Below are 14688 nucleotides of genomic sequence, written 5' to 3' on the forward strand. Positions count from 1 at the left end.
TATTTGGTTTTTTAAGTTCATAAAGAGGTGGGAAAAAGAACCCAACCACCTACTCACACTCTTACTATACCCACTCTTAAATTCAGGTCACTCCCCCTGTATAGATATTTATTTTTCCAGACATCTACTTGAAGTCCTTGCATCAAGGAAATGCAAAAAGGAAACCAATTTAGAATTACATTTTGACCTTTCAAACTGGGTAGGCAGCAGCAGCATTTTCCTCACCAACTTTATGAATGCATTTATTTAGCGTGTTTCCTGCACACATATGTTGACCTCTCACATAAAATCCTCAATATCAAAGCTATGCTCAGTTATTCCTCATGTTTTACAAGATGAAACAACCAAGCAAAGCTTATAAACAAGCATAAAAAATTATATGCCAGCACCCTGGTGTTTTTTCAGGCATCAGAGTATGTATAATGATAAAACAACCAAAGCTGGGAAAAGCTTTTAAAAATACTCTGATGAAGCCTATACTTAAAGCCAATGCTTCTATAGAAACAAGAAGACACATAATTTAGGAGGATTCCTGATGCCATCCATCAATGTGAAGTTATGAGAAAAGGCTTGCACAAGTTCAACCCACAGGATTTGACCCAAAGGAAACATGGGCAGATAACTTCAGCACGTTATTCCCATTACTTTGTCACAGTGGAGAAATAAACCAGGCACTGAGGCTACAGTACCTGTTTACCATAGCTGAAATATTTGAAACTCCTTTTTTTTGTGTCTTAAGACGCAAAGAGCTGTTACCCACATCCTTGAGTCAAAAATGCTGTGAGCGGACAAAGAATATATTCTTATTAAAAGAAACCATAACCTTCAATAACAATAATTGCAGGACAGAATGGAAAATATTTTTAAAAACTCATATTAAAAAAAAGTCAATGGAAGAAGTAGCAAGTATTAAATAATTTGCTTGAGCTAACAGCATATCAGCAGTCCATAGACTGTAAGTCTGGTTATCACTGACAGTAACCTTATGTAAAAGGTATAAAAGAATTCATTTCCCAAAGACGTAAGACTTACAGAAACCCCATCCAATTCCAGTCAGAAACAATCCTGAACCAACCCTAATTCTCTATATCCAATTTCCTAAGTTATTTGAATCTTCATTCAGACTTTGAAGCTTTTCAAGTGCAATGCTCTAAATATTCTCAAAGGCAATAGAAAAAAAAAGAAATCTGGATCTAATATTCTCGGCAGCAGCACAATCTGGGTTCTAATAACTTCCGTAAATACTGGGATCGCATGTCTTGAAGCATATTTTATCTGTGATATACTTCACATGCAAGGGCTTATAATTTTTATTATTTGAAATTAAATGTTTCTTCTCTGTCCTCACAACACGGTCTAAGCTTTGGGTGCAGGACAGAACTCAGCAGGGATCTGAGTGCACTGTTAACCACCTACCACAAACAAACAGAAAGAATGGGAAAGCCCCGTCCCTGACTCCCCCTGCTATCTGTAACAGCATCAATCCTATTCTCTCTCCTGACTTGAGCAATCCTGCTTGCAGATAAGCAGGAGGCACATCCCATCCACCTCCCTACTGAGTCAGCATGGATCCACTCTACATAAATTCAGACACATTATCCTGTCACAGTTCCCCCAGAACCCGCTGGCAAATTCAAATGTATCGCAATAATGGTTGCTCTTCCTGAACTTAAATGTTACCCTCAAAATTTGCATATTTTGAATAAATTGTGAAAAAAATGCAACAGCTAGAGCCAGAGGTACAAATTGTTTTTCTCATGTCTGGAAGGCTACTGGATGTATCTGGAAATTTCCAAAGTACAACATAGGAATAAGCTTACCTTATTGCTTCTTTTTTCTTGCCAAGGTGCTACACAGAAGAGAGTCACTTGTGATCACTGACAGCCTGTAATGGAAGAGGTTTAAAAGGTATTCTAGCTTTAGAAAAGTTATAAAGGAAGATAGAAAATAAAACAGAAAGAGGTGTGATAGGCCGAGACCTCCCTCCCTAAGATGGAGGGGTGAGATAAGGCTGCGGTTGATGTGGTGGGAGCTGAGCACAGGCAGTGGTCATTGCTGCACCCCACTTCCTACCCCATCCAGAATTCATTCCCCAAAAGCACATAAAGTGAAATTAAAATGAGCTTACTTCAATTTTTGACATTAATGGAGAGCTGCTGAAAGGTTGGAGATGGATAACCCTGGATGAGGGACTCTGCATCCCAGGCGTGGTTCCTGCCTCCCCAAACCACACAACTGAGAGCAGGGAATCTCACTGCAGTGTCTGCCTTGTTCCCATCCTCTGCCAGGCTGTGAATGCAGGGTAGGCTCAGGCCCATAGTGTCAGGTCTGGTTTGCAGACTGGCAATCCAGTAGAAAGCATAACATGATTTCCAGGAGCTCAAATGAGCTTCTCATTCTGTGATCTCACTAGGATTCAAATCAATCACATCCTTTTTCCAGTTGTTACTCACTGAGCATCTCAGTTCTAGAGAATACATTCCTACCCAGCAGCTCCTGCCACTGTACCTTTCCAGTTAAGTGAAAAAGCATTAAAATGCAATGCTAAGCACTAACCAGTTGCTCCAGAGCCAACATTATTTCTTTGCAAGGCAGTTTAAGCTCTAGTTGATCAATTTAACAATGCCCATAGCAGGTAGTTACACACCTGGAGGTGATGGTCAGGTGGAAAGCTTTGCCCACAACTGACACTTGCAGAAGCTGCACAGCTGCTCTCCCTTAAAACACCACCACCATCAGGCCCAGCTTTAGCAAGCATCAAGGCTTGTTCCCAGCAGTTTGTACAGGTGCTGTTTCACACCTGGTGCAGATCCCTGTTGTGCTAACAAAAGAGTAGCTCTCAATAGTAAAATTCCATTTTAATTTCCACCCTATTTTAATGAAATATTAGTTCCAGTTTTTATGTGTAAATCCTGGCCTGGCTTAGAAACAGAGCTACTAGCCTGCAGCAAACGGCAGGACTGGGAAAGGACAGGACTAACCTCTCGAGGAAGAGCAGAGCTTCTTCTCTCAGCCCTGCGGAAAGTTCCTTCACCATCCACTGTCCCTTTGCACCACACCACTTTGCCTCTGAATTATTTACTTCTGTCAGAAGGGTTAAAAATTGTTTTGTCGGTAACAAACCAAGCCAACCACAGGGTCCACATGGCAGGTGAGCAGTGCTCTCAAACAAGTTAGACTCCTTAGGCTCCATTCTGCCTTGCTTTGATGTGCTGAATACAGGTCCCAGGTGTATTTCCACTGCAAGGTGCCTCAAATCCCACCCACACTCTCTTCAGCTCAGGGAAACCCCACTGTGAGTTATAAAAGCTGCTGGAAGTGTAAAATATCCTGTATTTACTCCAGGTAACATGCCAAGGAAACAAGGTCACTTGTTTCTCCTACCCCTCTCCAAAGGATATTGCGTCAACTAACTGTGTAGACTGAGCACAACTATTTGATACTTTGGCTTGTTCTGTGGAAAATAACTTTTTTCAGTTTTGGAATCCACAACAATCACTTCGTCCTTTCACCCAGCCATGGCTCAGGGCACCACAACAAGCTGGCCGCTGCTGCCACTGCCAAGCACCGCGCAGGCTCTTTGAAGGCACTTAAGGGATGAGCGTCACTCACAAGTGAGAATTCAGCATTTTATTAATGAGGAGTTTGTTTTAATAACACTTGGCATATTTTAAATTGTTTTTTGGCTTCCTGGTTTTTCAGATTTGTTTGGAATTTTTTTTAACAAAAATGCTTTTAATAAAGGAAAGTTGGTTTCTAGGAAACAATTCAGTCCTGGAGTGGCCAAGCAGTTGGACTAGATGATTACTGCAGGTCCCTTCCAGCTGAATGATTCCAATAATATCTTCCTCCCAAGCTCCAAATGCTCCTTCTCACACTATCGTGGTGCTCTGGCCAGCAGCTGGCCCAGCTGGACAGGATCAGCTTCCCAGTTCCCTGCACGGCTCTCGAGCCACACTTGCAGCTACGTGGCAGCCTGAGCACGAGCTGGTGGCACATACAGAGGACAAGCAGGGGACACCTCAACGGTGGCTTCAGAGCCAGCCATGGTCAAGCCTGGGCAAGGGGAACTGTTTGACAGTGCTGTCTCTGAAGAATTTCCCAAATTATTATTTTCCATAGGATTAAACCCAAACTGCAAACTCATTGTGACTTAACAAAACAGAATTTAGATGGGTCAAATGTCCAGGTAACAGGGGCTGTTATGTATTAATAGCTTAGGAAGTTTTTCTGATAACACAAGTGTGGCTGGGTAAATCCTTTCTTTGAGAAAGGGATTTCTTGGCCATCTCTGAGGTCTAGGACACATAAGGGATTTAACCTGACAAATATTTAGAAAAAAAGTAGAATTAGCACAGTGCTGCTAGGGCAGCTCGGGGGGGTTCACAGGACAGAGGCCCTTCTGAAATATGAGGTGCAGCTGCTCAGCCCTGCCGGGCTTGGTGGGTGTTAGCCAACCCCCCAATCACCTCGGCTGCACAACTGGCTCCACACACCCAGGTCTTGACACTGAGAAGTGCTGAGCTGTGTAACTGATGGGGTGGAAGATGCAATTGCCTTTATCTGTATATCGAGCCCCAGAGCTGTGCTGGGGCATTTCTTAGAGAATATGTAGTGCCTGATGATGGTTTCTTCATGCAGCAACATCCCATGTTGCACTACCTTTAGGCAAGAATTCTTAGAGACAAAAATCTTCCTGGCCTGTTTTATCTGCTGTCAGCTCTTGCAGTTATTTTTATGCTGGTTCAGTAAAAACCAGATAGCTGCCACAGAACAGCCATGAAAAGTGAAGAAGAGGTTTGTTCACAGTTAAGCGGACCACTGTGCACTTGTTCACGCCAGCCTGATTCTGCCTTTTCTGATCTAATGGAGGGAGGGGTATTTTCCAAGCTATTTGCTGTTCCATCAGTGTCTGCATCCTTCCTCTTCCCTAAGGAGGCACCTGGCACTGACTGAGACAAACCCCATCTGGCAGCATCCCACCAGGATGGCAGGAGCAGGGCAGTGCTGGAAGATGAAGTCAAATCTTGGACTAAAATACCCAGGAGAGATGAGGGAGAGGAACACTCCTGGAAACACCCTGTCCTGCTCTAGACTCAGGTTTGTAAAATCCAACTTCCCAGCTGAGTACAAGACACACTTCAGACTTCCTGAACTCAGAACTGCTATTTCTCAAAGACATGAAAGTGCAACCAGCCAGAGCAGCACCTTGGCAGAACTGAATGCCAAGTGTCAAAAAGAGGCACTGCTTGCACGAGGGTTAGTAAGAAGCTTCTGATCTGTGTGGAGCTTCAAATTTGTGGCTTCCCAGATACAACTTAAAAATGGCATTTCATCATTAAATCGTTCGCAGAAACAAAGGTCTGGTACTCACAGGGGTGATTCTCCTTGACACCTTTGCTTGCTTTGCCTGCCTGGGGCCACTGGGGACAAATACCAAGGATGGGAATATTACTTTGAACTCATGCCAAATCTTCCATTAGCACTGACTCCATTCCTGGGAGTGCTGCTGTGGGGTTCTGGTTAGTCCCCAACAGCTTAAGGACCTTGGATATATTATACACTGCTGTAATGTCACTTGGTGCTACAAGATGTGGTTCTGCTTACCGAGGATGCAGTCCACAGCCGCTCCCCTCCACCTTTAAATGCACCCAAAGTTGTACAAATGTTTCCTCTGTACCGCTTCAAAACCAGCTTGAGCTTGTCATTTCCTCTTTCCTGTGAGTAAACCCAGGCTAATTTTCTTGAAAACCTAAGCTATCATTTACTCAGAGCAAAGCACAGAGATGAAAACCACAGCAAGGCAGCCTGTGCAAACCTTCTTACTCAAAGGACTTTTTTGTCAGTGTTCTTCTGTCACAGGCAGTGCAGTCACCGTGAAGCTCTTGTGGGAAGGAATATTCAAAGCTGGGAGTGTGTAACAATTCAGATGCTCAACTTACTCAGGTACAAACCTGAGTCATTAAGCAGTCTGAATTTCTAGGCAACATGTCAATGCAGAAATAGTTTCTTTTAAATGAATTATGTGATGTACAAACTCTTTCTGGCTTGAATGTGACATAGTAGGACATTTCCACACTGTAACAGTGCCCAAAAATGTGTCAGACCACGCCGCTGTACCCAGCTGGTTCTTCTCTGCGTATGGAACATCTTTAGGGGGGTGGAGGGGGTGGGTCAGTAAGCAGAGCCTCAGCTGGCCAATGGGCTTGCTAAGAGGTTTTCATCATTTATTTTGGCAGTGGTAAAACTACATGAATAAGAGCTCCATTACCTCAGACTCTTTGCTAATTTGAAACAGCTCCCTCCTTCTAAGCTGAGCTGGAGCAACCCCTGAGAGGCTGAGCTGCAGAGAAGGTGGGATCCAACTGTAACCAACACGTCCAGAATACAAGCACGTATTCCCAGCTGCTAGAGGAGCTGGAGAAAGCCATGCTAGAAACACACTAAGCCCTTATATGGTAAAGAAGGATACCTGTGTTAGAAGTAAACTAACTTTCAGATACAATTTAAATGGGGACAAAGTCGCAAAAGAAAACTTTTTTTGTAATGATTCAGCTGAACCAGGTACATAGCTCCTCTGACGAGCTCCAAACACACACACCCCCCCTCCAACAAAATGGCAACTTTTTATACCCTTTCGCGGCCGGGGGCGGTCCCTGTCCCCTTTCCCATTGGATGGGTACTCGGGAACTTACATTCTCTCCCGATCACCTACTTTTCTGCCTCCTCCCCTCTCACCCTCCTTCTTTTTTTGGTCCTGTCTTCAGCCCTGCCCCTCTCCCAGCTCACAGCAACACCCAACAAATTAACTAGAACAAATTCAAACCATGAAGAACAACACATAGAACCAACAACTTTCATTCTTTTACCTAATAAGCTTTTGTCTGCAGCAAAATATTACCTCATCTCTCACACCTGCAAGAGCCAGACTTGACTCCATATTAGCAGGGTGATATCCTGCAGGCTGGGGACACCATAGCCAGCAATTGCGTCCATCCTGCAGTTATGGGTGAGTGACACGTTTTGCAGTGTTTCTCCCACCAAAATACATATGTAGGGACAAAGTGAGAGCTGAGAACATGAATAAATTAACACTTGTTAGGAAGTGACAGCCTCAGGCCACAGATGGTATTAAGGCTCACAGATTCCCATACCTCATTGAGTCAGAAACATTTCACTTGACTGTGCCCACTCAAAATTACAGTGGAGGAAATCAGTGCAGAAACAAACAAAACCATACTGTAGCAGGAGGAGGTGAGCTCTCACTGCCAGCCTACCCATGGTGCAGCAGCAGTGGCTGCACCCTTCACAGAGAGCTCAGTGATAATGTTATAAACGCATATAATATTGGCTTCTCGCAAGTATTAAGGTGAATATTATATAATGTTAGAAATGCTTCTGCTGTGTGGATGTAGTTTTCTTTCTTTTTAGCAAGAATATTAGCAAGTGTGAACAAGTAAGATAACCTCCAAGCGAACAGAGGATGAGGCCCGAGAAGCTGCTGATCAACACTTTGTCCAGGGAACAAAAGGGCCCAAAGGCTGCTCCGCCCCGAGAACGGGCCAGGAGAGTCCGAGAGCCGCTGTCACTGCTCTGCCCAGGGGGCAAAGAGGCCCAAAGCTGCAATCAGCCCTGACTGTCTGGAGAATTGAGAGATCCACTCTACTATCAACTCTCACCCAACGAGCCCAGGCCCAAGAATCAAAAGAAATAAAACCGCAAGGCAGAGAAATGCGCATGCTCTAAAAAGGTGGAACCAAGGAGTGGCCATGCAGAACAGTTCCTGGAAAAGTCTGAATATGCATAAAGAACATGCATATAAAGAAAATGGTATAAAAAGGACTCACCTCGAGCATCAGGTGTGCTCTTGGCAGAGTGCCAAGGCAACCGGCCATTACCTCTTTGCTTTATTTTATGTGCCTCTTATTGTCTTTATATTAAACTTTTTAAATTCTCACAGGAGGGTGAACCTTGTTTTTCACAATACCACTGGGGCTGGTGCACACCTGGAGTGCAGGTGGGTAATGGTCACAGCTGACTGCAGCTTCCACTCTCAAACCAAATCACACACAGCTGCTCCAGGGCCAGAGGAACGAGCTCCATGGACCCAACTCATCTTCTGTAGAAGGTGGGATAAGTGCCAGGATCAGCCAGCTCCTCTTCCAGGCGATGAATCCCTTGGAAACTTTGTCCAGGTCCACAAATGGATATGGTCACAGGATTGCTGAACCTCAGCAGGTGAGTCACTCCACCACAGCCCAGCCAAGCAGAGAAAATTCAGAAAGTTCATCAGGTCTCATCAGGTCTGAATGCGCAATGAGATACATCAATCTTCCATCATCTTCGCAGACATGGACAGCAATATCCTCTGTAGCTATAAGGAATGATGAAGTGCCCAACAGCCTAAACAATCAGCAACCACACAAGGGGATGCTGGTGTTCACCCAGCTCACTCCTATATAATTTTACATCATCCTCAAGTTTCAGAAGTTGCAGGGATCCCACCTCCACACTGGAGCATGAGGCAAAAAGGCATCCTTGAGTCCAGTCTCTGCTTTGCAGGTGAGGGCCTGAAGCAGAGAACATTGAGGAGAAACCCCCCATTCAAGCCTGTGGTCAGATATGACCCTGCCTAGACTGAGGTATCCTGTTTTTCAACAAAGTGCACCAATATGCCAATGAAGTGAAACTCGCCTTCTCCTTTTCATCATCTGAGAGCTGAAACACCAGGAAGTAGAAGTACAAGGATGTTGCAAGGGTAAACTAAGCAAAGATAGAGGCAGTGCTGCCCCCAAAGCCTATCCCTTATCACAGCATGAGGAAATGGGCAGAACCCTGCTCTTTTCAGGGCGAAAAAAAAGGATAATTTCATAAATACTTCTCAAGCTTCTCATGAAACAAGAAGTCAGAAACACCTGATATTACCCTGAGGCGTTGGAGGTTAGGATTTTTCCTTTTCTCTCAGGGAATTTTGTCCCATTTGTTGCCTAAAAGATGATAATGACCCGGTACTTAAGAGAACAAAAGATGTGGCTGGGAGGAGGGGGAAGGGGAAGGGGAAGGGGAAGGGGAAGGGGAAGGGGAAGGGGAAGGTGCAACTGGCTACTCTGTTAGCTGGGAGGTTTTCTCTTGGAAAGGGCAGAGGTACCACGAGATTTTGGCTGGGGGGTGAGGGGCTGGGCTTGGCTCTTTGCTCTCTCTTTTGGAATCGGAGTGGAGACAGGTGGGGTTTGGTGCTGGACTATTGCTCCCCAGAGGATTCGCTGCCACTGCAGAGCTTTCGTCCTCCCACTGCTTCTCCTACCGTGGGTGAGTCTTTGCTCATAAGAGCAGCTGTTGAACTGGGACCTTATCAACACCCAACCTCACGGGTAAAGGACCCTCACCATCTACTGGGGTGCCCTAGGGGAACACTTGGGACCCCAAGCCCCTCCGAGGCAGCCTCTCCTGGCTGCTTGCGGGAACCTGGCTGCCGCTGCCCAGCCCCACTGTCTTCTGCCACTACTTCAGGTTTTTTGCTATATTTTAACCCGATACCCCATGTCTGCCCAAGTTCCAGCGGTTTCTGCTATGGCTGTGGAGTTTCTGCTACATTTTGTTTGCCACCCCAGAGTCTGCTCGTCCCTGCCGTTCCAGCTGCCCTGAAGTTCCTGCTGCAGCCCATTTCGCCACCTGGAGGGGCACCAGGACCAGCTGCCCCTGGGGGTTTGCAAAGGAAGCCCCTTTTCTCTCTCTCCCGCGGGCCCGCCCGCCATTCCCCACTGCACAGAGGCGGCCGAGCTCGCACCACAGCGGCCCCTGCAGCCGCGGGGGAATCATCGCACCCGCCCTGCCCGGCCAGGAGCCAACAGCGCCCCTGCCGGCTGTGACCGGAACTGCACCAACAGGGAAGGTGCTCGACAGCCGAGAGAAGGCTGTTGTTGGGTTTCTGCTTTTGTTTGTAGTCACTGCTGGTGGTGGTGGTTGTTTGCCTTGTTGTACATATATATACTAGTAAAGAACTGTTATTCCTTTTTCCCTATCTTTGCCTGAAAGCCCTGTAATTTCAAAGTTATAATAATTTGGAGGGATGGGGGACACATTTTCCATTCCAAGGGAGGTTCCTGCCTTCCTTGGCAGACACCTGTCCTTTAAATCAGAACATGAGGTCTGCTATTTCTGACCCAAATCTTGATGCAAAACACCTGATAAAGTATTTTTCTAGCACAAAACTACACACTGCCAAACAGCTTAATCCTTATTCTCCTTAGTCAACAAACAGCAGCTACACAGCTGCTTTTGGTAGCTGGGCTGCACAAAGATCCACAGCAGAACACGTGGGCAGGAGTTTAACCTGAGCCACAAGTTGCAGCCGTGGGGCTGCCCACCTGCATGTCACATCCCCACAGCTGCCACTGCCCACCTGCTCCAGCAGCTGGAAAACTAAACTGCAACCAGCCTCCTTTCTCTCCTTCCCCATGGCGAAGAGCTTGCTGGGTCACACTGCCCACACACAGTGAGGTGCTGCCAGGAGACCTCAGGGCACCATAACCCCAGTTCCCTTTCACGCTGCTGATGCAGCTGAGAGCCCTTAGAGCATAAGAGAAGAAGAGATTTCAAGGAAAAATAATTCTTCATCTATGTAGTGGGTTTTGACCCATCTGATCCTAACATTAAGTGAGCAGTTTGGTTTTATCCTTGACTTTCTCTGAAGGCCTCGTCAGGAAATTCAAAAGAAAGATCAAAAGAAAGATTCACAGAGTTCTGTATGCTCAAGCCAACAGCCATCTCTGAAAGCTAGAGAATACCTGGGGGGCATTTCTCCCAGGGCTTTGCAAAGTCTGTCTTTGGGTAAATCCTTACCAAGCAGAGGTAAGTTTTGGGCATGAACTGCCTGGCTTTAATGACAGGTCACCTGCTGTGCTGAGCCAGCCCAGCACCATCTCAGGGTGCAGGAATAACAGAAAGAAGAGGCTTGGAGGACAACTATATCCTAGGCTGCCTTTTACACACACACATGCACCGCCCTCCTCTCAAATACAACTTAGCATCACTGAAAAAGGACCCTTCCTCTTCCTGCATTAGGGAGTCCATAGCTCAGCCAAGGTACAGAACTGTCTTGTATAGCACAAATGTGATCCCCCTCTAAGCAGAGCACATCACCTGCTCCCTGCCAGGGCTTACACAGCCTCCCATGTCCATCCCAGCCAGACCCTTTCACCACTCCCACTACACATTTCAGCCTGGATGCCAGTTTTTCCATCTAAGGTGATTAGACTGATGGTTTTCACATGCTGTTCTACTGTAACAGGAAAGAGAATTAATTTCTAATGCAGGTAAAAAGATGATAAGCACTTCACTGAGTCTGTTCAGCTGAACATGAATATTTTGGGTGATTTCCCAACCCAGCTGGAGGGCTGCACAACTGCTCAGTGACACAGTATATATCCACCTGAGCAGCATTCAGGATGTGGATTACTGGCATGGACCGGGTGTGGTTGTTCTTCCTATGACTACAAAAGCTACACAAGATAAGAAACCATCTTTCCATAAGAGCTCATATGCTGTCTGCCTTCACCAGTATCTGTCATACAGGGCAGCACTTTGCAGACCTCTGTCAGAGACTGAAATACTATATTTTATGACTTAAACATTTTCTTAAAGGACTTTTAAAACTGTATTCCAAAAGCTGCAGAGAAGACTACCGCACCCTGAATGGGGCCCTGAGTGAGGCCTTACACCTCTCACTGATGAAGATAAGATAAAGTAACAACTCAGGGCTGGGAACATTCACAAAGCACAAGCTTAACACCTCCAAGATGAGGACCACAGCCCCAGGGCTATCAGCTGCCAGGCTTGCACAGACTCTCCACCAAAAGGCAGGAGGGAGGAGAGGCTTTGGGTGTGTGTTGGAAACGCCTCTGATAAGAGGCGCAGTGACTGCCCATCCTCCAACTGTGCAGAGGAGCCCAGCTGAGGGGTTCTCACCAGGGGGGAGGAAGCTTATCCACAGCAGGAGGGGGTGACATGGCCCATCACAGGGGCCCCCCTCAAAGGGGTCCCCAGACCCTGCACCAGCGCACCAGAGATGATGCAACAGACCCTCGGTGCTGCAAGGACAGTGTGTCAAGCTAGCCCCTGAAAGAAAGACACGTGGGTGTTCCCACCTGGCCCAAAGTGTATATTAATTCACAGAGTTCTGTACTCTTGGGTGTGTGGTGTGGCAGCGTGGCATGGCGTGTGGCAGCATGTAGTGGCATGGCCACAGCGGTGATGGGGGACCATCACCACCAGCAGACCAGATGGAGGGGAGCAACAAGACATCATTGGGACCCTCAGATGGGTGATATGCTTCCACCTAACCCCTGTCACCTCTCCCTGTTCCCCCACCCCCCACGCACACTTCTTTTTTCTATTTCTTTCTTCCTTTTCTCCTCCCTTCTCTTTGCCTCTTTTACTATTAAATAAAATACATCCATTTTTTAGCAACAACATCTAACCACGTTTGGTTTTACTCTCATTTCTGGGAATATTTTGAACCTTCTTTCTGGTTTATGCTCAGAGACTTAGCTTGCTTTGCTTTCCTGGGTCTAAGCTGGATTGTGACAACCTCATCTCCAGCTAATTCTACCAGATGTGGCCAGAAAAGATCCAAAGCACTTCAAAGTGACTGGTAGCCACTGGTCCAGATTCAGCCTTTGCAGTGTATGTCAGTTATCTGTGCTAAGTACTTAAACCCTATGAAATAAAGAAGAGCATACATGATGTCAGGAGAAAAACCATTTCAGTCTCAACAAGACTTAAGTACTTCCCTTACCAGTAATATACTGGCAGGAGGAACTCTGTGTACCTAGATGCAGAAAGGCTGATTTGCTCCAGCATTTGAAACTTCTTTTAGGTCTAAGAACTATCCCATAGGCTTAAATTTAGGCTAACTGCCATATTCTGTTCATCTTCTACAATGATAGGAGACAGAACAGGGAGTATAATGCAACAGACTACACAAATATGCATGGGAGGTTCCTGAATCTCACAAAAAAAAGCCACATATGTGTGGAAGGTATCTTTTTCAGCTTTATACCGGCTAGCGCTTGTATTTCAATGCCTTAGAAAGCCCCGAGCAGCCTTGAGAGGTAGCAAGGGCGATCTAGCACTTTAGTAGCTCTAAAATCGGTACCTGAATCAGCTGCAGAGCAAATACCATCAGCAGAAGCAAAGAGGGAGAAATATAGCTCCCTGCCCGCTCAATTCCCTGCAGTTAGAAGCTTTCAAATGAGACAGACAACCAGAGACGTTCACAGCAAAGTCGCTGAGCTGAGTAAGAGGGCGTTTGCCTCTCCTCGACCATCTTTATTAGGAGAAGGGGAAAGGGGAGGCCTGGGGGCGGACCCGGGGTGAGCGGCCAATCAGACACTGCTGAAGAGTCTGAGTTACATTTGGCTTTGCCCGCGCTTGGAACAAAGGAGCTCGGAGCACATGTCTTTGGGAGGGGGGAGGGGAAGCTCGGAACAGGCAGCAACACATATGCTCTTTTCTCTCAAATTATTATATTTATTATCTATTACTCTTCAGATCAGATTAGCAGTAAGCAAATCCTGCACACAGCACCAAAAGCAGCTTGGCATTCAAGCAATTCTGCATCCACACTCATTGCCTCCTACTTTAGATGGGAGTGTTGGGGTTTTAGTGTAGTTTTAGTTGTTTCCTGTTAAAGGAATTTTCTCCCATATGCATGTTGCTAGGGGAAAAATAGCTGTACTTAAGGAAGAAAAAAAGGGGGGTGCGGCGGGCCTGGCTACTCCTTTGTCTACACCTGGGTGTGGGGTCAGTTCGCTCTCAGCTTTGGGAGAGAGAAGCTGCAAAGAAAGGAGCTGGTGCTTTTTTTTTTTTTTTTTTTTTTTTTTTTTTTTTTTTTTTCCGGCCGTTCTTTCTTTCTGCTGGAAACAACGCTGGGACCCCCAAAAAGCCGCTTTCCCTGCCCTGCTGGAAAAGGGCCAGGCTGTGGCCGCCCTGCCCCGCTGCTGCTTCGAGCTTTCGCTGCGTTGTAGCCGTGCTCTCCCTGCCTGCGTGGGCCTCTGGGGGGTTCCCCTTTTGGATACATCTCATCTGCCACCCGGGATTTGCGTTCGTCCCTGCCGCTCCAGCCTGCCGTTTCCAGCCTGCTGTTCCTGAGAGTCCGGGATCGGCTGCCCAGGGGTTTGTGAAGCCTTTGTTCCATCCCTTCCCGGGATCCCAGGGCACCGGTGCCGCGTGCTCCCCGAGCTCGCTCCGGAGCGCCCCCTGCAGCCGCGGGGGAACCATCGCACCTGCCCTGCTCACCGGGAGCCGCCAGCGCCCCTGCCGGCTGCGAGCGGAACTGCACCCGAGGGGAAAGGGCCCGACAGCCGAGAAGGCTGGGACTGGGTTTGTGATTGTTTGCTGTTACTGCCATAGTTATTGTTGTTTTGTTTGACTGGTTATATACATATATATATATATATATAGTAAAGAACTGTTATTCCTATTTCCCACATCTTTGCCTAAAGGCCCTTGATTTCAAAACATAATAACTTAGAGGGAAAAGGGGTTATATCTGCCACTTCAAGGGGGGCTTCTGCCTTCCTTAGCAGACACCTGTCTTTCAAAATTGAGACAGGGAGCAAGGTCAAAGACAACTGAGAAGACAGAATAGGATTTTTCTCAGAGAAAACAAGCAACTAAAATTATCTT

The sequence above is a fragment of the Coloeus monedula genome (genome assembly GCF_965178545.1).
Source record: "Coloeus monedula genome assembly, chromosome: 15".
In the NCBI taxonomy this organism is placed as follows: Eukaryota; Metazoa; Chordata; class Aves; order Passeriformes; family Corvidae; genus Coloeus; species Coloeus monedula.